This window comes from Balaenoptera borealis (genome assembly GCF_965194805.1).
Source record: "Balaenoptera borealis genome assembly, chromosome: 12".
Lineage (NCBI taxonomy): Eukaryota > Metazoa > Chordata > Mammalia > Artiodactyla > Balaenopteridae > Balaenoptera > Balaenoptera borealis.
In genome coordinates, this window is record NC_138869.1 from 75,045,145 (window position 1) to 75,061,928 (window position 16,784).

A 16,784-nucleotide genomic window follows, 5' to 3' on the forward strand; every position below is an offset into this window, starting at 1 on the left:
CTCCTCCCAGGGAAACAAAGGCAAAAATAAATGGAACTACATCAAACTAAAAAGCTTTGCACAGTGAAGGAAGCTATCAACAAAATGAAAAGGCAGCCTATTGAATGGGAGAAGATATGTGCAAATGATATTCCTATAAGGGGTTAATATCCAAAATATACAAAGAACTCATACAATTCAACATCAAAAAACCAAAAAACCTGATTAAAAAATGGCCAGAAGACCTGCATAGACATTTTTGCAAAGAAGACATACAGATGGCTAACAGACACATTAAAAGATGCTCAACATCACTAATCATCAGGGAAATGCAAGGTAAAATCACGGTGAGAGATCACCTCACACCTGTTAGAATGGCTATCATCACAAAGACAAGAAATAAGAAGTGGTGTTAAGGACATGGAGGAATGGGAACGCTTTTGTATGGTTGGTGGGAATGTAAATTGGTGCAGCCACTATGGAAAACATTATGCAGGTTCCTCAAAAAATGTTTTAAAAAATAGAACTAACATATCATCCAGCAATTCTACTTCTGTATTTATCTGAAGGAAAGGAAATTACTAACTCAGAACAATATACACATCCCTATGTTCATTGCAGCATTATTTACAATAACGCAGACATGGAAACAACCTAAGTGTCCAATGAGAGATAAATGGATAAAGAAAATGTGGTATATATACATCCTGGAATATTATTCAGCCATAAAAAAGAAAAGAAATCCTGCCATTTGTAACAACATGCAGGGACCTTGAGGGTATTGTGCTAAGTGAAATAAATCAGAGAAAGACAATTACTGTATGATCTCACTTATATGTGGAACCTATTTTTGAAAAAAAAAAAAAGAACTAATTATACAGAGAACAGATTGGTGGTTGCCAGAGGTGGGGAGTGGGGAGTGGGGAGTGGGTGCAATATTTAAAGGTGGTCAAAAGGTATGAACATCCAATATACGATAAGCCCTGGGGATGGTATGTATAGCATGATGACTATATTTAACAGTATTATATATTTGAAAGTTAAGAGAGTAAATATTTAAAGTTATCACAAGAAAAAACATTACATAACTGTGTGATGATAGATGTTCACTAAACTTATTGTGGTAGTCATTTCATGATATATACATATATCAAATCATTAGGTTGTACAATGTTTTATGTCAATTAGATCTAGATTAAAATAAGGTAAAATAAGAAACGAAAAAAAAGAATTCTTCCCAAGATGGTTGGGAGAATGTGTTCTCTCTCCTTCTAGATGGCCTGACCTGCATGCTGCAGCCATCTTCCTACCATAAGGAAGGCATCCTGAGGATAAAGCCAACTCACAGAGACTGGGGAAATGAGCCAAACTCTGGTGAATCCAGCTTTCTTGTTACACAAGCCAATAACCTTCATTTTTAGAAGTCAGATCAAATTGGGTTTTTGTCTACTCGTAATCAATTGCATCCAGTGGATTGAGACTTTGCTACCGGAAGTGGGATGTTGACATAATTGATCCTACAGTGTCAGGCAGGGTGTTTATACCATTGCCACATAGATGTGCTGGCAAGCAACAAAGATGTGGCCATCCCAGGACCACCATGGACAAAGCCCTTCACAACCCTGGGGCATCACTGACCTTCATAGCCATCTTAGATCTGTATCTTCACAAGATGTCTTTCTAGCAAATGGCAGTAGAATGACTTGAGAAGAAGGGAGACTTTTTAAAATTGGCACAATGATGTCAACTGGGGAAGCAGTGGGGCTATCATTCCCCAATCTGGCAAACTGTCAGCACTTGATATGTAACAGCAAGGAGGGTGGTTAAAGCCTTGCCTCAGTCTCCTGGGGTCGCAGAATGTGTGCCCGATAAGGCTATGGAGGGTGAGAAAAATGTACTATTCTGGAATATACTGACTGCTTCTTGTGGCCTTCAAGAAAAAGTGGAGTCCCACAATACAGAGACAAACTTTGGTTCCAGGTGACCCTCTGAGAGCAGAGAAAAAAGAAAATATGGCTTTGCTAAGAGAAGCTATCATTGCCACCTGTGGTTTATCATCCAAATTTTCTGGAGATTACGGTAATCTGGAGCCTGCCAGGGATGGAAAAGCGATGCAGTTGTGTGTGAGCAAAGGTAAGTGTAGGAACCACAGTGGAACGTAAGAGTGGGATCCACAGGAAGTCTGAATCCCTGAACCACACACAACATCTTTCGAAATAAACTCCCCTCCCGGCAATGAGGACAATCTCTTCTGTTGTAAGGATGCAGCTGAGGTGCAGGCAATGAGCAAAGGGCAGATCAGTAGCGCTTTCCTCTCCCAAGGAAGAGGCCCCCAGGAGGTACAGTGTGGAGGCAGAAGCTATGAAATTAAGGGCTAGGGAATGAGCAGAGCAAGGAGGTCTGTTGCTAGGAGACAATTCTCAGGCTTAAGACTTACTCAGCAATATCTCTTGGCTGCTGTTATTGGCACATGGCATTGACTGGGAAGTAAACAGACTGGAAATGTAAAGTCTTTAGAGAGAGTTACATTGTCAAGTCTGGCTGACAGTGGCCTTTGATTGCTTAAACCCTAAGGCAGTGCCCAAGTTCCCAGCCTCATCCAATAGGAGGCAACTGCTAAAATAGTAGAAAAGAGAGGTCCTCTGCAATGTCCACCTCAGAGGGGTCTAGAGAGGACAATGAACCAGGGAAAGCCTCCCACCCATGACTGGCTAAGCGAGGAAGGCGCACACTGCCAGAAGAAGGTGCTATGGACCACATACCAATGACAGCAATGTGGCTTTCCAATTTCACTGTTTTCCAAATGGAAGGGGTATGTTTTTGTTTGCTTAATTTGTTGATTTTTGCAATTCTCATAATCTGTCTCCACTAGTGCATACTGGGTGTGTTGAGACATAGAGAGCTTTCCATTTAACAAATCGGGGCCTGAAACGGCAGCAGTCTTCTCTGGACTAAATGCAGAAGACTGTGAACACGGAAAGATGGATGACCAGGAGCTGTAAGCAGCAGCCGGGTGAAATCTCACAACGCCTTGCTCTGGGCACAGGGGAGTGCATTGTATGTAGGTGGGTGTTTTGGAAAGTGTACAGGTTGTACCAGAGTATGTGTTGCAGCCAAAGAGGTGGACTGCAGTGGACATTCACGGTTGCCTTCCAAGGATCCATCATTAAAGCTCCCAAATTCTATTAGGACCTCCTGTGGGTCTGGGGAGGCTGATTCAATTTCCAGCTCCAGGGTGGGGCATGTACGTGACTGGGACAGTGATGGTTCATGATCGAAGCCACAGAGACGAGTTCCTGAGGAAACTGTGATCTAGATCTGTCCATTTAGAGTAACTCTCAGGGACACAGCACTCAGTAACAGGTAATCACGGAGGCCATCTGCGTGCCAGACACTATTCTAGGCAATGGCAGATCCTACAGTGAACAACAGAGGCATGGTCTTTGCCCTCCAGAAACCTGCATTCTTCAAGAAAGCACAGGAGGGCTTCCCTGGTGGCGCAGTGGTTGAGAGTCTGCCTGCTGATGCAGGGGATGCAGGTTCAAGCCCTGGTCTGGGAGGATCCCACATGCTGCAGAGCAATTGGGCCCGTGAGCCACAACTACTGAGCCTGCGTGTCTGGAGCTTGTGCTCCGCAACAAGAGAGGCCGCGACAGTGAGAGGCCCGCGCACCGCGATGAAGAGTGGCCCCCGCTCGCCGCAACTGGAGAAAGCCCTCGCACAGAAACTGACTCAACACAGCCAAAAATAAATAAATTAATTAAAAAAAAAAAAAAAAGAAAGCACAGGATGCAGATGTGAGGCCAGGAAGGAAGTCGGCGAAGGAAAACAAGGCCAGCACACAGAGGACAAGACACAGACACACAATGAGAAATTGAGCCCACAGCCTGCTCTGTCTGCTCCTGAAGTCCACATAACTGCCCAACTTTTCAAACACATGAACCAATAAACACTCTCAACGGCTTTACCTACTTTGATTTGGGTTTTCCATTACTTATATTTAAAAGATATGTTGTGCATGAATCTGTTGAGCTTAATTCACTTCTTTGGATTCCATCATAGCACCTAACCCCCCGGCAGGAGCCTAGATCGTGATTGATAAATACATGTTGAATGAATCAATAAATACGACAACCATTAAACACGGGAGGAGAAGTGGCTGCTGAGGGCTGATTCTGAGACGGAACTATAGAGGCCATGATGCCAAGATTGTACACAAGCAGTCAACCTAGCAATTCAGGAGGGTGGCTGAAGAATTAGCAGAGCCTTCTCCATATGAACAGCAGAATGCCTTATAAAAATAATTATTCTGATCAGCTTCTACATGCAAATGTGATAGAATCAAATATTAAGAAAGAGCAGAGGTGGAAGGAAGATTCTAGTCCAACACGTCCAATTCGCCCACTTAACTGATGAGGAAATTGAAGCCAAAAGAGAAGACAAGACCCACCCAAGTCCCACAGATATGACACTCCATTTACACAGGTGAAGGGCACACTAGTTCCTGCACTGTTCCCTCACTGGGGGCCGTAACATGTTGCTCCATCCTGAGGACAGTGGTTCTCAAAGTTTGAGCTCCAACCTGCAGTATCAGCCTCACCAGGGAACGCATAAGAAATGCAACTTCTCTTGGGTTCCACCCCAGACCTATTGAATCAGAAGCTCTGAAGTGGGTCCCGCAATCCTGGTCTTACCAAGCTCTCCAGGTGATCTTGATGTATGCTCAAGCTTGAGAACCACTCTTCTAGAACAGTGGTTCTCAAATCTGAAGGTGCATACACATTACCTGAGGATCTTGTTAAAATGCCAATTCAAATTTCGTAGGTCTGGGGTAGGACCCAAGAAATATCCCTTCTAACTTACCCAGGTGATGCCAATGCTCCATGGACCACAGTTTGAGTAGCAAAGGTCTCTGTATTAAAATATTGTCTTGCATCCGCCCCCCATTACCTGTGGAAATTGGAACTTCTTACAGAGGTAGCTGAGCAGACACAATCACGCTGGACTTGAAAAAGTAAAATCGGGCTTCCCTGGTGGTGCAGTGGTTGAGAGTCTGCCTGCCAATGCAGGGGACACGGGTTCGAGCCCTGGTCTGGGAAGATCCCACATGCCGTGGAGCAACTAGGCCCGTGAGCCACAACTACTGAGCCTGCGCGTCTGGAGTCTGTGCTCCGCAACAAGAGAGGCCGCGACAAGTGAGAGGCCCACGCACCGCGATGAAGAGTGGCCCCTGCTCGCCGCAACTAGAGAAAGCCCTCGCACAGAAACGAAGACCCAACACAGCCAGAAATAAATAAATAAATAAATAAATAAATAAATAAATAAATAACCATTTAAAAAAAAAAAAAGTAAAATCCCAGAGAAGTACCATACACACCATGTAAAAGAAGATCTATTTATAGCTAAAGACATTAGATAATTCAAATGTAAAACATAGGTCGCTAAAGTCCCAAAACCTATTTTTCTTGTCTTTCTCACTTAAAAACAAAAAAACTTTCATTATAACAGCAATATCATTAAAAAGTTTTCTAGAAAAGGAAAGGAAGAAAAATACTCGTACTCTAATCACCCTAGCCCAGCAACTATTTTTTTTATATTTGCATAATCCTTCCAATCTTTGTTCATAAATACCCTTAAAAAATAAAATAAAACCAGCTCCTATCATGTACTCTGGAGTTTTCTTGACTAGAATAATTCTGTGCTGGAGTGCTCTTATCCAGTTCTCATTGATCTTAATCAGTAAAAACCCCACACTTAATCAGTCCATTAATATACTCAGCTATTCAACAAGTTAGTTAATTCTCTGGGCCATGGAGGTCCATCCACCCTGGACAGTGTTGTTCAAGGACACAGGTGTCCTTTGTCTCTCCCATGGCTTCTAGCAGGGCTCTCCTCTCTTAGCCGACTTTTCAAAGTCTTCAGAAAAGGAATCACCTTTCAACGCCCCCTCTTCTTCCCTCCTACCTACCCACCTGGGTCCCTCCACCGACTGGTCCCTCCATTCCGACCACCTGAGAGTCAGGGCTTCCTTACTGGGTACAGGTTCCTTGCCCTTATCCCCATCCCCTCCTAAGAGGGAGAAGAATGGTCTATGGGAAACATGAAAGCAAAGCGGAGAGTTTGTAGAACGGGCTGCCAGAGGCTGCCCAGAGGTCTGGGTAGGAACATGTGAGTGGAGCGGGATTCAGTTTATGAGATCACCTAACTTCTGGAGGCTTCTGTCTAATGCACTAATTTCACACCTTCCTTGGGGTCTTTCTTCTTGGGCCTTCTAAGATGCTGTCTTCCCTACCTTTGTTCCACCTAGGAGTAAGCTAGAATTTAAGAGAGAGAGAGAGATGCGTGGACTGACAGATGGGTGAATGAGGTAGACAGATGGGTGGGTGGATGAATGGGGCAGAGGGAGGGTGTGAATGGATGGAGAGATACAGAGATGATGGGTGGAGAGACAAGATGATAGGAGGTAGCTTGGATGGACAAACTGACAGGAAGCAGAAAGGTCCCAAAGAAATATAGGTAGTTATTTTTACTCTTTCCTTGCCTGTTTCCCAAGAGCAATCATGAATTCAAGGTAAAGTGGACCCAACAAATGGTTGTCAAATCATAATCACAGCTTCACAGAACCACTGACTAAGCTAAAATGGGGCCCCCTTTTACAGATGAGCAAACTGAGGCCCCAAGAGGTCAGATGATTGGCCCAAAGTCTCAAACACTGCTTGCTTTGTATACTTTTGTTTTTCCGTCTCTCAATTTCAATCTCTCTCTCTCCTCCTCCTCCCTCCTTCCCTCCTTCTCTCTGAAAAAAAATCACTCTTGCCCTTTCACCTACATAGCTTCCATCTATCTTTTATCTCTGCCCCCAGCCAGTTTCTTGGTTCAAAGTCACCCCACAGTAAATCAACCTACGAGCACAGTGGTTTCCACAGCAGAAGCAGGAGGTGAGGCCGACATTCTGTTTCTAACAAAGCCATTTTCAATAATGTATAATTAATTATAACGTATAAGAAAGGCCTTTTCCTTGCCTGCTGGTGGAAAGTTCTTCCTGACATCTAACATAACTCCATCCTTCTCTTTACAGTTGATTAAATAATTTCCCCCGTTCTCTTTTCCCCAGGAATGTAAGGCATTGTCTTTGTCAGCCTTAGAGAGGCCAGGACAATGGAAGGCACTCTGCCGGGGGCCCCCTCCTGCCTGCTCCTCCACCTGGGGCAGGGGGTGAGGGGAGGCTGGCGGAGATGAGCTCACCGCCGGTTAGGAGAGGAGACCCTCCCTGCTCTTTCTCTCCCCTCCGCACGTGAAGCTGAGCCGCCAGGATGCAGGAGACCTTTCTCAGAGTATTGATCACAGAGGGACGGGTGGCAGCCAACTGATGCACAGATGCGCTGTCGGGGCCCCATCCGGGAGACGAGAGCTACATGCAGAGCCCCTTCCTCACGGCCCTGCTCCAGGGGGCAGGGGAGGCAGTCTGTAGCTCCTGCCTTTGTGAGAGACATCCTTTACTTGTACTCACAGCCCCACATCCTTGTACTCACCCATTTTCCCCAGCCAGTTTCTCTCCCTCCTCCAAAGGGCTTCAGAAACCTCCCCTCCCACAGGAAGCCTTCTTGCATGGAATAGATGAGAGGCAGTGGTGATTCTGGTCCAACCGTCTCTGCCCTGACTTGGAACGCCCACCACTGAGCACCCGCCCCACCTATACGTATCCCTGATGTCCATCTTGCCCATATAGTTTCCTACCTAGAAACTACAATTGTTTTACTGCGCTACATCTTTCTTCTTTGCCTACATCTGTGTCACCTTAGACTGGGAGCTCCCTAAGAACAAGACACGTAATAAAAACAGGGTAACCTTAACAATAATAATACACTGAAAACGTACTCTGTTCCAGGCTCTGTACCAATCATGTTCTGGGCACCGTGACCCTCGCTGTCAGCAGACCTGCCCTCCTCAAGCTCCACCCACCCCGCCCACCTGAGCCACCAGGGAAGGGCCCCACCAGCTCTGGTGGGTCTAGAATTGGCCCAGTGGCTGTAACCTGGGGTCTGGAGAGCCTGGGAGGAGCCACAGCCATCAGAGGGCCCTCCGAGGCTGGATGCTGACACCCTAGCAGGCCCCTCTCACCCCAAGGCCAGAGCCATTCTGCCTGAAAGGATTAATGTGATCTGAAGCTGCCCTGAAGGTGCAGAGCGGTGAGGATGGAAGGAAGGAGGCCACGTGCTCTTCTGAAAGGGCAGGGGGAGGGGAGGGGAGAGATACCTGGAGTGTGATCCTTCTCCCAGGACACTCATCCACACCCTGACCCTGCAGGACATTCCACCATTACAGCCTTCAGAAAGCACACTTCTCGCCCTCAGGATGGTTTTCCAGCTGAGAGTGCAGGTGGTGGGCACAAGGTCACACAGATGGTTAGTGATAGAGAGGGAGCTAGGACCCAGTGGCTTTCTCTCTCTCTCTCTCTCACACACACACACATACACACACACACTCCCCTACTAATACCCTGGGCCCTCTTCTGAATGGCTGATTTCTTGGACTCCTGTCTCCCTGTCTGAGTCATCCCAAGTTTGGCCCACTCCCAGAATTCCTGAGGCCATGGCCACTGATGCTGAGAGCGCCTAAGATACAAATCCAGCTCAAGGAGTTCTTCAATTTTGCCTAATCTATGTCACCTCTGACAAGAGCGCCTTAAGACAAAGGGACATAATAATAACCAGGATCATAATCAACACTCAACTGCCGGGTGCCCCCCTGGGTGGCCCTCCCCCATTGGCATGCCTCACAGCCTTTCTGCCATCATGCTACCACTTCATTCTGTGCAGGCCCCCCAGCCTAGCACCCCTGAAGGATTTAAGATGGGATGGCTGTGAGCTCACAACAGAGGATGCCCATGATTCATCAGACTCTCCTTCACTCAGGGGCAAGGCCCCCACGGGTCCAGCACATGTCTGACCTTTGGAGAACATAAGCCTGCCCTCAAAGCACTGACATCTGGCCGATGGAAGTGATGTCCTGACTGTCTCACAGAAATGACAGGGAAAGGGCAGAAAAGGGCGGGAAGCAGAGGTGCAGTGGTTCAGAGAAGGGGCAAGGATGGTGGAGGCGGTGGCGGGGCCAAAGCTGCCACTACTGGCCTTCACCCCGGAAAGCCACAAAGAGACAAGATCCAGAGGCAGGGGTCCATGGAGGCCTTGGGGTCAGGGACAGGGCTCGGCCTTGAGGGTCCAGCAGGACATCTACAAGTAAAGATGAGAGTGAGGTGTGCCCAGGGAAAGAAACTGGGGCAGCAGAGGTGCTACACACCCGTGATTAAGTATGCAGATCCTGGCTCTGCTGTGTGACCTCGGGCAAGTTACTTACCCTTTCTGTGCTGCAACTATAAAATTGCAATGAGAGCAGCACCTACTTCATAAGATCCCTGAGAGATTTAAATGAGTATTTACAAGTGTTTAGAACAGTACTTGGCATGTAGTAAGTGCTATATGAGTGATAATTACTATTGGTGTTGATGATAATGATGTTATTTCATTGCATGGAAGCTTTTTCTAAATGAATGCCCAGTGGTTTTGCTGTCACCTGGTTTCTATACTTTGGGTAAGGATTTGCTTGCCCATTTACCTGACGGAAGTAACAGATTCCAGTACTGAGCGGTGGAGATCCCTGATGGGGTGCCCCGTGCCTGCTGACTCCCCACGAGAAGGGGAAAAGGGGAGGAGAAGAGGTGCCTTCTGGCTAATGGGTGGTTTCTGGTGCTTCCCAGCCTGAGCAAGCGGAAGTCCCCAGGGAAGCTGTTCTGATGACCCAGAGGGACCCTCCAACACCACACCTCCTTCAGCCCAGCTTGTCCATGGATCCAGGCAGGAGCGGCACGTCCGGGGGAGCCTGGGAACAGGAGGAAATTCCCCGCCCACACCCTCTGCACCACCAAGTGGACAGTGCATGGATCCTCTTCCGGCCACTGGTTCATGGCAGTGGAGGAAGAGCCAGGAATTCCTTCACCTGGATGGTTGCAGGGCTCGGCCTGTGCTCTCTGCGAAGCATCCGCCACTCTATTCTCCAGCCCCACGGCCAGAGTCTGCAAGGATGGCACTGCACAGGGGGTGGGAAAAGGGTGTGGCCACATGGCTCCTATGGGACTTGGACCCTCAGTGAGCTGAACGCGGGAGGCCAGTGGGTCACAGGAAGGCGGGGGGCAGGGGGGACGGCGGGCAGAGTGGGAGGAGATGCCTTCCATCTGATAGTAAAGAGGGTTCCTGACGTTGTGGAGTTTGGGGTTTAGTGGGGAAGGCGAGGACGATACTTATGTTAGAAGCATTCAATAATAATAATAATAATGATTGTTATTATTATCAGCTCCTATTCCTATTACTCAGAGCTCCCCCTCTGCTCTTCCAAGCACTTTCCTTGCATCCTGTCATTTAATCCCCACAGAACGCACTATGAGGTGGGTGATGTCATGCAGGTGAGGAAACGGAGGCACGGGGAAGCTACGTAACCTGCCCAAGGTCCACAGCGGTCAGAGGCAGCTCAGGGTCTGCAGGCCGGGCTTCACCCTGACCCTGAACTGTGAAGGGAGACAGAGGGTGCAAGCAGCACACCCCGACAGGTGTGCCAGCATCAGGAGAAGGCACCCACAGGAGTGATTTCTGACAACAATGAGTATTAGTGGGGGGCTGGGCAAGGAGCATATGCTGGGGTGCGGATCGCAGCAGAGAAGCATGTCAGGATGGTGAGACGAAGCTGCTGATTGTGTTGGGGGTGAGTGGGGGTGAGGCAGTGCTGCTCTGCTCTCCTGCCTTCATCCTGTGCAGAACGGGAGCCTGGCGGCCGGTGGGGAGGGGTCAGCCTCTAAATGCTCCTCTGGCAAAGAGCAGGGCCTCGAGGCTTCCTGATGATGCCATAAATCAGGGCTCCTAAGCAAAGCCATTACTCTGCCTCCAATGCTCAGTCTATTGCCCGATGTCACTGTTTGAGACGTTACTTGAATTTAGTTTATGACTCCCGCTTTCGTAAATCCTGCCTAGAGCACAGCCAGGCATTGGATACAACACTCCCGCATCCTGGGAATCCCCGGTCTAGGTCTGGCTGGGACTGTTCCAGACCTGAGCAGGGGAGCCTGTCTGAGCCTGGCACTGGCTGGGGGAGGGGTGGGGGGAGGGGTGGAGGGAGGGGAGGGAGGAAGTAACCCCTGAGGGGGTTACTTGGTCCCACCTGTAATTACCTGCCTTTTGACCCTGAGAAGTCATCCAGGCTCTGAGATCAGCAAGGGATCAGAGATCCCACAAGGGCCAGGAGGGATGTGACTCAAACCTACCCCTCCACCCCTGCCCAGCACCCTCCCCAAATTGAGCCGCATTGACTCCACCTCTCCCACCCTGCAGGCCCCCACCTCCCCATCCTGGACAGTCTCCCCCAGTCCTGTTCACAAATTCTCATTTCTCCTTCTCTGCCATTCTTCCACATCCCACTCATGAGGGAGCAGCTGGTACACAAGGGCCGGCCTTCCTCCTTCTTCCACTTCCCAGGCTCAGTCCTGAGTTGGCCATCCCAAAGCCAAGGACAGTTTTAACCATCTGTCCACACACGCCTCCCCCAGATACGAGCTCCTGGAGAGCAGGACTGCATCGCCTTCATTTCGGCATTGTCTCCGTCAGCCCTGGGCCGAGTGCTCAGAGGAAGCTCGGTAAACATTTGTTGAGAGATCTCTTCATTTCTGTGGCGTTAATGTATTACAGTGCGGGGGACACAGAAAATGCTAAATGAGTGTTTTTGCACTGAATGGAATCCAGTCCAGGAGACCCCGCCTCCCACTGAGTCTGGGACAAGTCTCCAGCCTTCGCCACCTCCCACCTTTCAGAGATCACGTACTCCAGGCTCTACAGGCTCTTCCCATGACCAGGCCAGGATGCTGTGATGCGTCAGGCACTACCCCTGAGCAGGGGAGCCCTTGTGAGGCCAGGGACCCTCACATATTCAGAAATACCTCGGCAGCACCAGGGAAATATAGGGGCAGGGATGGCAGGCGGAGGGCATGCCTCACTCCCACAGGGAAAGGGTTTGCGGTTGCTGGCATGCTGCTGAGTGAAAGTCCTCCGGATCGGCCAGCCGGCACATGCTCCAGGAGGAAAGCTGCTCTTACTAACACACATTGGAACAGACAGAAGCTCCCTGTACCCATCACAGCAGATCTGCCCGATCACTCCAGATCAGTGTTTATCAAATTGCAGTTCATGATCCCATTGGTGGGTGATGGCATCAAAGCAATAGATCATGACCAGAATGCAGAGTAGAACAGAAGAGAACAGGATAAGGTAGGATTAGATGGAAGAGAAGAGAGAGAAGAGAAGAGAAGAGGAAAGAAGAGAATAGGAGTACTGTACTTAGTAAGGATATTGTTTCACAATATCTTTGTTTCCATTATAATTTCCATTATACACACATTGGGTATTTGTACGTGTCCAATGTACCTACTAGGCTGTGATGTAAAATATATTTCTTCCGGGCTTCCCTGGTGGCGCAGTGGTTGAGAAACTGCCTGCCAATGCAGGGGACACAGGTTCGAGCCCTGGTCTGGGAAGATCCCACATGCCGCGGAGCAACGAGGCCCGTGAGCCACAATTACTGAGCCTGCGCGTCTGGAGCCTGTGCTCTGCAACAAGAGAGGCCGCGATAGTGAGAGGCCCGCGCACTGCGGTGAAGAGTGGCCCCCACTTGCCGCAAGTAGAGAAAGCCCTCGCACAGAAACGAAGACCCAACACAGCCATAAATTTAAAAAAAAAAAAAAAAAGATTAAAAAAAAAAAAAATATATATATATATATTTCTTCCTCTGGGTTCCAGTCAAAAAAAGTTTGAAAGCCACTAATGTAGGTGACCTAGACCACCCCCAAATCTACCAAATCTACCTAATTGACTTCTGCCTCCCTCCCTATAATTTGATTCAGCAATTATGTGGTGTGTCCATCTGTGGAAGGGATGTTTTGAACAGCTCTTTTTTTTTCTTTAAAAATACTTTTAATAGTTTTCTAAGTCTTCTATCTTGTTTCCATCCATAATACATCCTTTCCCCTATTCTTGGACACTTCCATTCTCATTTTTACAAATAACGTGTTTTTCTAAAAAATTTTTATTGGGGTATCATTGATTAGACTCAGTGTGGAGCTATTCTCTACCTGGGTGTCACAGCAGGGCATGTTCAGCAGGGAGGCATGTTCAACAGAACCTCAGAGACACACAGCCACCAGACCATGAGGTGGTGCCGGGAGCTCAGGTCCTAGGGAAAGGGCAGCTGGGACAGCCCCCTGGAAGCTCTCTGCAGTCAGCCCCCTGCCTTCAGAGGAACAGAAAGTAAAGGACAAGGTTTGTATGGCTGCAGGAGAGCTGGCTTGCAGGAAGGGGCCCCAGGGAGCTTTAGCAGCGACCCTCATTTTGTAGTTGGGGAACCTGACGCCCCTGCAGAGGGAGGCCGATGGCTGGCTTGGGGCTGCCCGGGGTAGAACCCATGTCTCCTACAACCTCCCCATGAGCACTGCTCCCACCGCTGCCCAGGCCTGCCCAGGGAGGCTGGCACATTACACCGTAGGCAGTGTCCTCTCCCCTGCTGGGGGCTGGCTGCTGTAGACACTGCCGGCTCAGGGGGTTCCCGGGCGCAGCTGGATCCACTGTTAATTCTCTCCTTGGACCTCCACAAGAAGGCACCTCCGCTCAAGGGGTTGACAAGAAGCTGCTCAGAAACGAGGGAAAGGGAGAGGCACGGCCATTTCAGATACTAGAAAAACAAGAGCCCCACCTTTCCCACACTTGGCCCTGATGGGAGGGTGGGATGAGGAGGGAATTCCAACGAGGACAAGCTCCAGAGGGGCTGGAGGAAGGGGTTGGGCTGTGGCAGGCCAGGGTGGCCCACCCAGGCTGCTCACTTTCCCGGGTTCCAGGTGACACCCTGTCCCCAGTTAGGCCTCCCCAGGCTGTTCTGCAACCTCAGGTTTCAGGGAACCCCGGGTATCCCCACTCCTCCCCCTGCTGACCTGGAGTCAAGGAGTCCCAAAGCAGAAAACCATTAGTCTTCCTCACCTCCATGGCCCCAGGGGCTAGTCATAGCAGACAAGAAGTTCAATGAGTATCTGAAGAATGAATGAATGAATGAATGAATGAATGAGGATGACAGCCCAACTAGAGCATGAGGACGGTGACAAAGAGAAAGAGCATTTAAAAATGAACATACGATGAGAGGCGGAGGAGGGTACACATGGTGAATGAGGTGGGTGCTGTGGGCAAGGCGGAGCTGGAGCAATCTCAGAAGGCTTCCTGGAGGTGGGAATTAAGGGAAGGCAGAAGGAGGCATGGTAGCACCGTAGTGCTGGGACTGGGGAAGTACAGGGCACCAGAGGGGACACAGGAGGGATGTCTATCTCATATTCAGAACTGGAGAGTGCTGGGGGGCTTCCTGGGGTTGGAAGAGTGGAAAAAACTAGGAGCTGGCCCAGCGAGTGCCAGGGAAGGGGTACAAAGGGAGGAGGGAAAAAGGGCCTGAGGAGAGACAAGATTTCCAATTTCACATCCCCAACAGGAAACGGGGTCCGCCTGGAGAGCGGGCCACTTTGCCAGGACCCTGTGGTTCCAGCCAGAGGCAGAGCTTGCTGGAGTCTTCTTCTGCTGCCCCCAAGGTGAAGGACCTTAGCCACTGGAGACGCAGCGGGAATGGGGCCTCCTGGTCCTGCCATCACACACATATTGTATTCACCAGCTAGAGAAAGCTCTCAAAAGAAACGCAGTCTATTTCTGTCACCACTTGGAAGTGAAGACTTCCTTAGAAATTGACTGTTGAGGCTCCATTGTCCATGTAAAGGCACTTGCGTGCGCGTGGGTGTATACACACACACGCACACACACTGCCTTATTCTAAGAGGCCCAATGTGGGGCTTGCCCATGGCTGTGCCCCTCAAGGGGCTGCAGGTGAGTCTGAGGGCAGGGCTGGCCACAGAGGATGTGAAGGTCAGGACCTACGCCTCTGTCTGTGCAGGAGTGTGTCACATGGGTGTCTCCCTAAGGCCCGAGTCCAGATTTTGACCAAGTGAAGCTTCTGGTCCCACCCACATCTCCCTGAGGGTTGACTCTAAGCTGACAGATGGCTCAAAGGGCACCACGTGCAGAAACCCCTCCCTACACACATATACAGTACCCACAGATGACCCGGGTGTGGACATCTCGCTCGCTCTCCAGTGTGGACGCACGAGGACGGCAGCAGGGGCAGCTGCTGGGCCAGTGAGCTCCCTCCCCCTCCTTCTCTGGGAGGCCCCGCAGGGTCCTCAGGCTTGCTGAGACCTCACTTTCCCATCAATGGGAGGAAAGGCACAGAGAGCAGCGGCTGCCGGGGGCCCCCTGTCAATCCACAGTCACTCACCATGGAGCAAAGACCATTAGGGAGCAGTGGTTTTTAGGGGCTTCCATCTGGATGAACATCACCTGTTGCTATTTTTAAAACACACTTCTTTGTGACTAAGCTGGAATTCAGCTGAAGCAAAGGTGGATGTGGGAGCAGCTGAGTCCCCAGACATTCTGCTTTCTCCATCGGCACCAAGGGCCTGCCATGAGCCCTGGGGGCTACGTCGCAGTCTCATCTCCTGGACTGCTGAGAAGCAAGAATGGAAATGAGGGTGGAAGTGACAGGATGCATGTGGAAGCATCCATCTCCCGTTCTCCCCAGCCCCGTCCCCGAGGTCTTCAATAGCTTCCCCGCCTCCACTCCTTTCCTCAACGTCACCCTGCAGACACACCCTCTGCATGCTGGCACGGTGCTGGATGCGAGATACAGATGATTCATTTTTCTTAAATGACTACCACCACCAACCATGGTCCAGGAACTGGGCTTAGTGCTTTACAGCATTATATTACCTCATGTAATCGGTATAACAACCTTGTGAGATAAGCACTCTTTTTATCCCCATCTTAGAGGTGAATATACTGAGACTCGGGGAAGTTCAGTAACTTTCCCCAAATCATTCAGCCAGTAAAGGAAGGTCCTGGGATTTAAATTCGGGTTCATCAGAGTCTGAGGTTCAGCTCTGTAACTATTAACCATTTGTGGGCCAGCTCCCAGACTGTTTGGTGTCCAGTGGAGGACATGGGCATGGGAACCAAAAATTGTAATATACTGTGTCCATCGTAATCGGAACCAAGAGTCAACAGCAACAGTCATCCAACCAACATACCCTAAGGGTCTACCATGTGCCAGCTGCTGCTTGAGAGCCTGGGCATACAGGTGGACACAACAAAGTCCCTGCCCTCATGCAGCTTACATTCTAATGATCCATCCAGTTGCCCAAGCCAGAAACTTAAGGTTCATCTTCAATAAGATGAACTCTTCTCACCCTTTGCACTCACGGCTCCCCCAGTCTGATCAAGGTATTATCTAATCATCACCAAGTCCCATTGATTTTACCACCTAAGTAGCTCCAGCTTCTGCCCACTTCTCTCCATTCCACCTCTATCAACCCAATCCAAGCCATCATTCTCTCTCTCCTGGACTATTCCAGTAGCATCTTAACTGGTCTACATCCATTCAATCTTGCCATCTTCCAAGTAGTTTTCCACCATGCAATTAAAGTAAGCTTTTCAAAACATAAATCTGGTTCCCCTTCCTTTAAATTATAATCCTTCAATATATATCCTTCCTATTAAATATAGAATGTATAAACAACAAGGTCCTACTGTATAGCACAGAGAACTATATTGAAAATCCTATGATAAACCATAATGGAAAAGAATATGAAAAAGAATGTATATATATGTATAACTGAATCACTTTGCTGT

At 49.2% G+C, this 16,784-nt stretch overlaps 1 protein-coding gene across 1 annotated transcript in view; it reads right to left on the reverse strand.

The window, feature by feature from the left end:
- The window catches only part of LRFN2 (leucine rich repeat and fibronectin type III domain containing 2), a 188,408-nt gene that overhangs the window by 152,581 nt on the left and 19,043 nt on the right, over nucleotides 1-16,784 (reverse strand). The gene's annotated exons all lie outside the window — the stretch shown is intronic.